An 8,415-nucleotide genomic window follows, 5' to 3' on the forward strand; every position below is an offset into this window, starting at 1 on the left:
GGAAGGGGGCAAAACTGGACCTTCATCTCCGGCGCATGGGGAAGGAGATCAGTCCCTGTTCGGGCGCCATTTATGTCGTAAATAAAATATTACGCTCTCATAATTTCATAATATCAATAAGATCATGCATAAAGCAAGAGGCTGAGTCTGTGGTATCAGGTTCAAAAAGGGCTTTATTCCAATAACTCGAGTTATAGGGAGAATAGTTCCATCACCACAAGGGATCAGGACCAGGGTTCTCAAAAAGGTATTCTCAAACTTTATTCACAGAGTACAGTATATATATATTTGTAATAATATACGTAAGCAAGAGCGCTTCAGGCGGAGCAAGAGAGAATGAGATAGGAGCATGTGGGCGTGTAAGTAGGCGTGAAGGTGGGCGTCCACTTGATGATAACAGGTAAGTGTCATAGGTGGGTGGATGCCTAGAGGGGGTTGCGTGATCAGCTGGAATTTTACTGGAACTTTGCCTTACTTGTGCTCAACTCGAGCATGACGTGTAAAGGGTTGCTATGCAACCGGGGAGTCTGTAGTCTAGAAGTGAGACCTTCAGTGTCAGGGTGACCAGCACATCTCGTATTGTCTGATATCTGAAGTTTGGAGCAGGGACTGATTCGTGACATAGTTTGCCCATCACCAAGGGCCAATGTGGCATTTATTTCTTCGTTTACTGCTGAAGTCTAGCACGGGGGCTATGGGCTTTTCACAAACGTGAGCTTTGTAATCACACAAAAAGAGACAGAAAGGCTAGGCTTCTCCTTTGCAGATGTCATGTTTATCCCTCCTTCTCCAGGCAGGAATGTGGTTTCGGTAGGAGTAAGCAGATAACCGTCCTCAATACTGTCTCGGACAGGGCCCCTTTGGCTGAGGCCCAAGTGTGCAAGGCCAAGGATACGCAGCTACAGCTTTCAGAGCGTTCTGAGGCCTGAAGCCTTTTTTTTCGGCTCTGGCTGGGCCACAATAATGGAAATGCAGGAAAACATGATGCAAAACGTGTAGGCCTCAGAGCAGATTTGTCGTTTCTCTCATAGGAGACTGGATTATGGCAGGCCACGTTATAGCATGAGCATCATGATAGACAGGCCATGGAGGGGAAATACGTAGGTGACATGTATGTGCACATGAGTGTGGGGGAACACACGGGGACACATAGGCCTCATAATATTTTATTTTCCTCAGAACAACAGTGACCATGTCACTGAGGTCACAGGACCCTTGAGAAGGGCCAGCTCTAGGGCGGTGCAACCGGTGTGACCGCACCGGTTGCTGACTTTAGGTGGAGGCATCATGTTTGCAAGTATATTACGGTTTTAAAAGCGCTTGCTGCCTTCTTCCTTCCCTCCAGCAATTTTCGGCAACAATAAAAATGTAATGATGACTCTGGTGATTAATGTTCTTCCTAGAGAGAGATCAGAATTTTGTCTAGTGGAAGTTTTGACTCATGGAAAGGTAGCTCAGAGGGATAATGTACCTTCTGCAAAGAACATGTACCATGCAGATCACAAAGTGCACATAATGTAAATAGGTCAGTGGGCTACTGCTTTTGTCAGAGAGATGGTTTTGTTACTTGCAGTTTATAAGTTAAAATCCTAACACAGAACAGTGAGCTATTAACTGTCATCTAAGAGCTGCATACAAACTGCAAGGTTTAAATCAGAGCATTTTGTTTTTTCCCTCAGTCTTTGATTATCCTAATGTTGCAAAAAGTGTTCTTTTGGACAGTAATCAATTCTGATTATTAAAGAGAACCCCCAACCATGGTATTACGTTTCAAAATCTGAGCTTGTGAGGTGGTCATTGGAGGGTACTAACAAACATTAATGCACAGAGCACCTCCAGTGCTAAGGCCGGCCCTGTCCTTGAGACCAGTCTGCCTCACTGATAGGTACCTCTATTGGCCTTGTTTCAGAAGTAGTAGCTGCAACTCACCAGGGATTGGCAATGCAGGATTTGCACGCACACCAACTAAGTTTGCAGACATCACAGTCTCTCTGCCTCATTCACAAGCACCTTTAACATGTGGTGCCTGCTGTGGGGCCACTGGAATTAATAATGCAGCAAAGGAGGACAAAATGATGCCGCAGTGTTGACTAAATTATGCATTAAAAAGAAGGCTGCAGCACAATGCAGTATATTTTCTGATATTTTATTATTTTGATATGTGTCCACGCTAACCGTCTCTGGAAAGATTTTGCCTTATTAGTACCAGTGTAACATACAAATGCAGCAGTGAGAAAGGTGATTAGTCAACCTTTGCAATATGCCATCCACTCTGCAGCAACACAAGTCACATTTTTTATTAACTTTTGATACATTTGAGCTACAAACAATTTATTAGTTTATATGGTCAGATCATGAGGCAGATCTTGCATTATGAGGTAAATATGGCAGAGCCATAATAATATGCAAAACATTTGCAAACTAGGATATTTTGCCATTCATGTTTGAACTGCTGTTGTGGAAAGAGGGAGAAGTGCTGATGACAGAAACTCCATGGCTCGGAGACAAATGGCTTGTGCTTCCACATTTTATCGTATTTGGGACATTCTGTGATTAGAAGAATATCCCACTTTGTGAGTATATTTTAATGTCAATAAGTCATTATAACCTTAAATAATCATGTGTACCCATTGGTTGATTAAAATGGGCAGTGAAATGTCAAACAAATGCTAAAAATTGGGATATTTGCGCATTCTGGCCACACCTATGGCTCCGCCCACTGATCCAATCCTTGGGTTATTCCCGCTCTCTGATTCTCCGCCCACAATTCCCCTACTTCCCCCCCCCTACTTCGACCACTGGGTGTATCAAGGTAAAATGAAAGTCATCTTCTTCCGTGAGAGCCCCCTAAAAAAATACTCTCGCTGGTGGCTGTGGGAGCTGCAAATAACTACAGTAACAACATATAACTACCTGGGTGTCTGGTTCTCAGAAGGGGCAAAACCAACAGCACTCTTGAAACACATAAAAACAAAGGGAGCAGCTGTCATCCACAGCCTAAACCTCCTTAACAGCCGGCTGGTGAGCCTATCTGCAGAGCGCATGTTAAGACTTTTAGAAGGCAAAATAATTCCATTTTTAAATTATAGTCATCAATCTTTCCCTGGTGCATGAGCAACATTACTGGACACCATCCAAAGCAGAGCATACAAACAATCTTCCATGTACCCCGGCAGGCACGATGATCGGGCTCAGGCTAGAGCTGACCTTGTGAGACAGGACCTGGAAGGTCAAGGGGCACTGCTGAAATATTACATCAGGATCTTGCGGGCACCTGTGAACTCCCTCAAGGCTCTACTCAAAGCAGTATTTGAATCTGCCAGCAATCCCTGCAAGAGTATCTAACACAAGCAATCAAAAACAAAAAAATAGAAGCCTGCAACCTTTATTGCTCTGACATCTCTTTTGCAGCCAGTGCTTTAAATGGGCCAGTGCTGACAGGTACTGAGTACCGGCACTTCTTATTTTTATCACTCTGATTACTGGCACTTCTCTAGTGCAGAGGAGAGTACCCATACTCATTAAGGGATAGGCGCATTGCTGCTAGGGCTGGTAACCTGTCTCTGACAGTCAAAACACTTCTGTAGCCCTGAGCCGAGCCCCCGCTGAACTTTTCAACGTGGGCTTGTTTGCATGATATCCGGGTGTTCACCATCATGCTGTGTTGTAAGGAATCGAGGCAGTCGGGTGACAGTGCAATTGTGAAAGCCATGGGAGGTGAGGAGGTTAAAATGGCTTTAATCCCACCTGATTCTTTTGTGCGAGTGTTTGCTTATGTGTGTCTATTACCTGCACGTGGTTTCATGTGAGAGAAAAGAGGGAGAACATCGAGACACTATTGGGGGAATATTAAAGGAAATGTGTGGAATGCTGTGTGTGTGCACATCTGTTCGTTTGTTTCTGTGTGTGACTGCGTGTTCCAGAATATATAGTATTGTGCCAAGTAACAGCAAACAGTATTCAAGCTGCAAATATTACAAAACAAGGAATTATTAAAATATCAATGCATTTGCCTTTTGCTTTGTGTAACGATTTCACCTATTTTGTTCATAGACACCGTTCCTCATGTGTTTTGCTATGTGCTGCAACTAGTATAGAAGTCAAAAAGTATGTCATGTCTTGCCTTTGGCCACGCCTCTAGCCCCGCCCACTCGCCACATTTAAATGAGTACCTGCACTATTTTTTCCTATTTAAAACACTGTTTGCAGCCTGAAAAAAAGACAGTAAACTCTGAGGTCAGTAACATCTCATTGGAACTGGACAAGAACAGCCTACGTTGATCCCCGGACACGGAGGTACCAGATGCTTCCTACACGGCTGGGAAAGCGCAGCCCTGCTCGCGCCAAGCACTAGCTGCTCATACCCGCAGAAACATCTTATAAACGCGTCTCCTTGCCCGACCAATCACGGACTTCAACCCTCCTGGGGGAAGGCAGGGCGAGGAAAGATCATGCAGGCTGCGCAACTATCGAATCTTGGCCACACTTGTGCTGTTTCCCCAAACTCGACTGTGACCGACTTCGCTTGTTTTTTCAACTATTTCTGGCCCACGGGATCGGCACTTGCAGAGCGGCCATGGATCTGTGTGTTCCAGACGCCACTCCTGTGACCCTGGCAAGGCAGGGGGGATTTGCTGATGCCATTCACTCAGCACTGCACCTGTGGCGGGCCGGCTCCTTCTGCTAAGACACCCCCTGATCCCGCCCCAGCCCTCTCTGCAGGTCAATGGAGTGCACCTTGGTTAAACCTGCACCATTCCATCTTAAGGCAACCGCTTCCAACGCAACCGCGGCACTTTTTCCTGGCTGGGCTCTGGAAAAACTTGAGCACTTACCATTTTGGCTATGCGACCCTTGACACCTGTAACTCACCCATGCGTTCTAACACTTCTCTGCACCAGCACTTCTATGTGACGGAGAGGGGCATCAGGGACATCTTAAGGATTTTGGGGGCCCTGGGCCAAACGTATTTTGGGGGCCCCTCTTCAGACCAGCTTTGAATTTATGATATAGTTTCACCTCTTTCTTGCCCTCTTTGGCCAGGTCACTGACAGTGTACAGGCACACTGCTCCAAATTCTAAATGATTTTAGGTCTAATAGGGATAGAGAGGTGTGTTTTCAATGTTGTAACACAGCAGCAGCTCACTCAAATTATTGCAAATAATCTCTGAGATACCCTCCCATTTCTCATATGTGAGGTCCTCTTTTGATTTATAAGAAGCTTTTTTATGGATGTTGCATTTTTACCTAAACACATTTCTCTTCAAAGTGTTGGTAATACACTCCCACATTAAAAATAAATTAAAGAAAAATGGTATTTAAAACAATCAGGAACTATTCAAGGTCATCTGGGTAAGACTCTCTGCAAAACAGAGCTGACAGGGGGCCCCCCTGAAAGGCTGGGGCCCTGGGCTAGAGCCCACTTTGCCCATGCCTTAAAACGTCTTTGAGGGGCATAGCTTGGTCAGTAAGACTTCAGATTTCCCATCAATCACGCTGGCATATAATGTTAAAATGCATCATGAGAATGAGGACACGAGGTGGGTTAAGAGACAGCGGAAAAGAGAGGAGCGTGGATTGTTAGGGGTACTTAAAACACAATGTTTTTCAAACTAGCCAAGAGAGTGTGTATGTGTGTGTTCTTGTCTGTGTGTGCATGTAAAAATACTGGGTGAAATCCGACAGACATTTCATCATACCCAACTAAAAGCACATGTACCCAACTACTTACTACAAAATATACATTTTTAGAGGGGTTTGTAACACCCCAAGCACCCGCCCCCCTCACCCGAAGCTACACCGCTGCTGACAGACTTTTAAAATGTTCAACTTCCGTTTATTCTCTTAAAGCAAACTTGGACCTTTGTTGTTTGCCCAGAACATTTATTTGCACTTAGCACTTTACAATGTATTATACTGGTTGTTTTTTTTAATCGTAAGCATCAGCACTTTAAGAGTTATTTTTTCTCTGAAACAATATAACTATTATGAAAATCATGTGGATTTTTTTGGCCACCCAGTCTTACTCCCATCTTCATGGACTTCTCAAGAATATCTGGTTTTATATTCTTGCTTTTGAGTTCAATAATATTTTTGTGTATGTTGTACCATGTAATGGTTTTTAGTAATTGAACATGAATACATTCATTAATACATTCCCTAAATCACTGAAACCATGAGCCTAGGGCTGAACATGCAATTATTTTATGCAAATGTAAAACCTTTCTTCTCTTTGCTAGTTTAATGACTTTTTAATGACCTTTGGTCTACTGCAGGTGACTGGAGGCCTCAGAGGAACTACTGCCCTCCAGCAGAGAGCACTGACAGGAGCTGCAGTCCACAGGCAAGGAAGCCCGGTGAAGGGGGCGTGGCTTGGCCGTGCAGCGAGATGGCCGCTAACTGAGCGAGCTCCGCCGGCTGGGCTCTTTATCCTGCACTGTCCTGCCGTGAATCGGAAACCTGATGCCTTAAAAGGCTGCCGCTTGATCTTCTACTGTATGTGGCGCCTTATTCACCTACCTTGAAACTTCTGAGCCGCCTGGAGCAAGCAGGGTGTCCAGGACCACGATCCGCCTGACACCAATATGGCGCCTTGCGGCCTTCGACTCGAGTGCAGTCCTCACGCCCATAGCCCGACACCGCCTTCTGCAAGTCATCTAACCCTGCGGCGGATCATCGAGGAGTGCACTTGTCACCGCCGCAACCCTGGAGCTATCTGTGGCTGCCGCACCGCGCCTTGAGAACGGAACTCACCCATTCGGCACGTGAACACGGAGGACAACACGGGGCCCTGCGCTGTGTGGGCAGCACTACCCTACCCTGCAGCTGCGGCCTGGTTGATCACCTTACACTCGGGCTGCCTGCTGCCTGCTTCAGATGCCTGCAATTGCTCCAGCGGGCCGTGCTGACCCACGCTGGGGCCCGTGTTCCGGATCGACTTCGTTGACGGAGCTGAAGCAGTGATCGACTGCTGGGCCTTCAACAGCTCTGCCTCATGCAAACTGTGTCATCTTCGAGCCCACTCCCAGTTGAGGTGCACGCCCGTCCTCTCCTATCGGCGCTGGTGTGGTGCGACTGCAGGTACTGGGGCTACGACATCTAGGGCCCAGGCATTTGTGGACTATGTGGCTCAGACCAGACATCGAGGATTTCTGGGACATTGTCACCTTGTGTGGCGCATTTCAAGAGGCGCTCTGGCCGCGACTGGACTTGGCCGGGGCCACCGCTGACGGCGTTGGCACTGCGGCTGTGCAGTGCCTTACCCACCTGTCCCACTCCTATAGCCAGGTGAGGACTCGCGCAGTGACTGCCTGTGGTGGTGATTGGCTTTGGCTACCTGGCCGGCAGCGGACTTCTGGCTTGGACTGTATGCAGAGATCTGGGTGATCACGAACAGCTTGCTGACATCTGGATCTTCCAAGAGCCCTTCAATAATCGCAGTGAGTGCCCCCCTGGGCATGCTGGGCTTTGGGCCTTGTGCTGATGCGCGCTCGCCCGTAGGCCCTCTCGCACTTGCTAGTTATACCCGGTGCGGGTGTGCTGGGCGCAGGGCGCGAGGTGCGGGGTGGTGGGGCCTGTGCGCCAGGGGCATCTTGGGAACCAGGTAGGTGTGACAGTGGGCACTGGCCTGGGACGCTGAGCACGTGGTAAGGCTCAACCCTACATCCCCCTTCCATCCCATACACTATAGGGTCTGTGCATGGTCATGCTTCTCCGGGCCCCGAGGCCGGTGCGCTTGTACGCCCAGCCGGGCGACCCACTGGATATCCACGATGCATCGTGACCAGAATTCTCCCCCGCACTGTTCCGTGGCTATCCACACTGTAAAGGCTTCGTGTCCCAGAAGACGATCCAAAACAGCCCAAAATCAACTTCGAAAACAAACGTCACACTCGCACTATGGACTCATCCTCCGAACCAGACCCAGAATCCCAGCTACAAAATGACCCACAGGAAGAGGATCTACGTTCCATAATGTTAGACATACGTTCCAACCTTAGATCCATGGACACTAAACTAGATGCACTTACCTCTAGGCTGGAATCCGTGAAGCGACAGGTTGATATCCATGAAACCAGGCTTGATCTTCTCGACAATCACTCAACAGAGGCCAACGAGTTTCAAATCAAATCTAAACAACACCTCCTTAGTATGGAGAAGATCCTATCAGTCATCAAGGCAGAGAATGATGACTTAGAAGCACGCTCACGGCGCAATAACCTTCGCATTGCTGGGGTGCTGGAGAACACAGCTATTCCCAAAATGGAACTCTATGTTGAGATATTGCTGCGTGACTTATTTCCTTCGGCCCTCTCCTCTGTAATTGTAGTGGAGAGAGCCCACATATCCTTAGGTCCCGGCCACCTGTTGGCGGTGTCAGGATCGGTGCGTCCCGATCGGCGCATTGACAAGAA

General features: G+C 47.5%; 1 long non-coding RNA gene across 1 annotated transcript in view; it reads right to left on the minus strand.

Moving 5' to 3' along the window:
• Positions 1-8,413, minus strand: part of LOC146847613 (uncharacterized) — a 96,598-nt gene extending 88,185 nt beyond the window's left edge. The window contains exon 1 of the long non-coding RNA XR_014980714.1: positions 8,032-8,413. This is a non-coding gene — a long non-coding RNA (uncharacterized LOC146847613). The remainder of the gene's footprint in view (positions 1-8,031) is intronic.
• Between the last annotated feature and the right edge of the window lie 2 nt (positions 8,414-8,415).

Source organism: Triturus cristatus, chromosome 4_1, assembly GCF_964204655.1.
Source record: "Triturus cristatus chromosome 4_1, aTriCri1.1, whole genome shotgun sequence".
Lineage (NCBI taxonomy): Eukaryota > Metazoa > Chordata > Amphibia > Caudata > Salamandridae > Triturus > Triturus cristatus.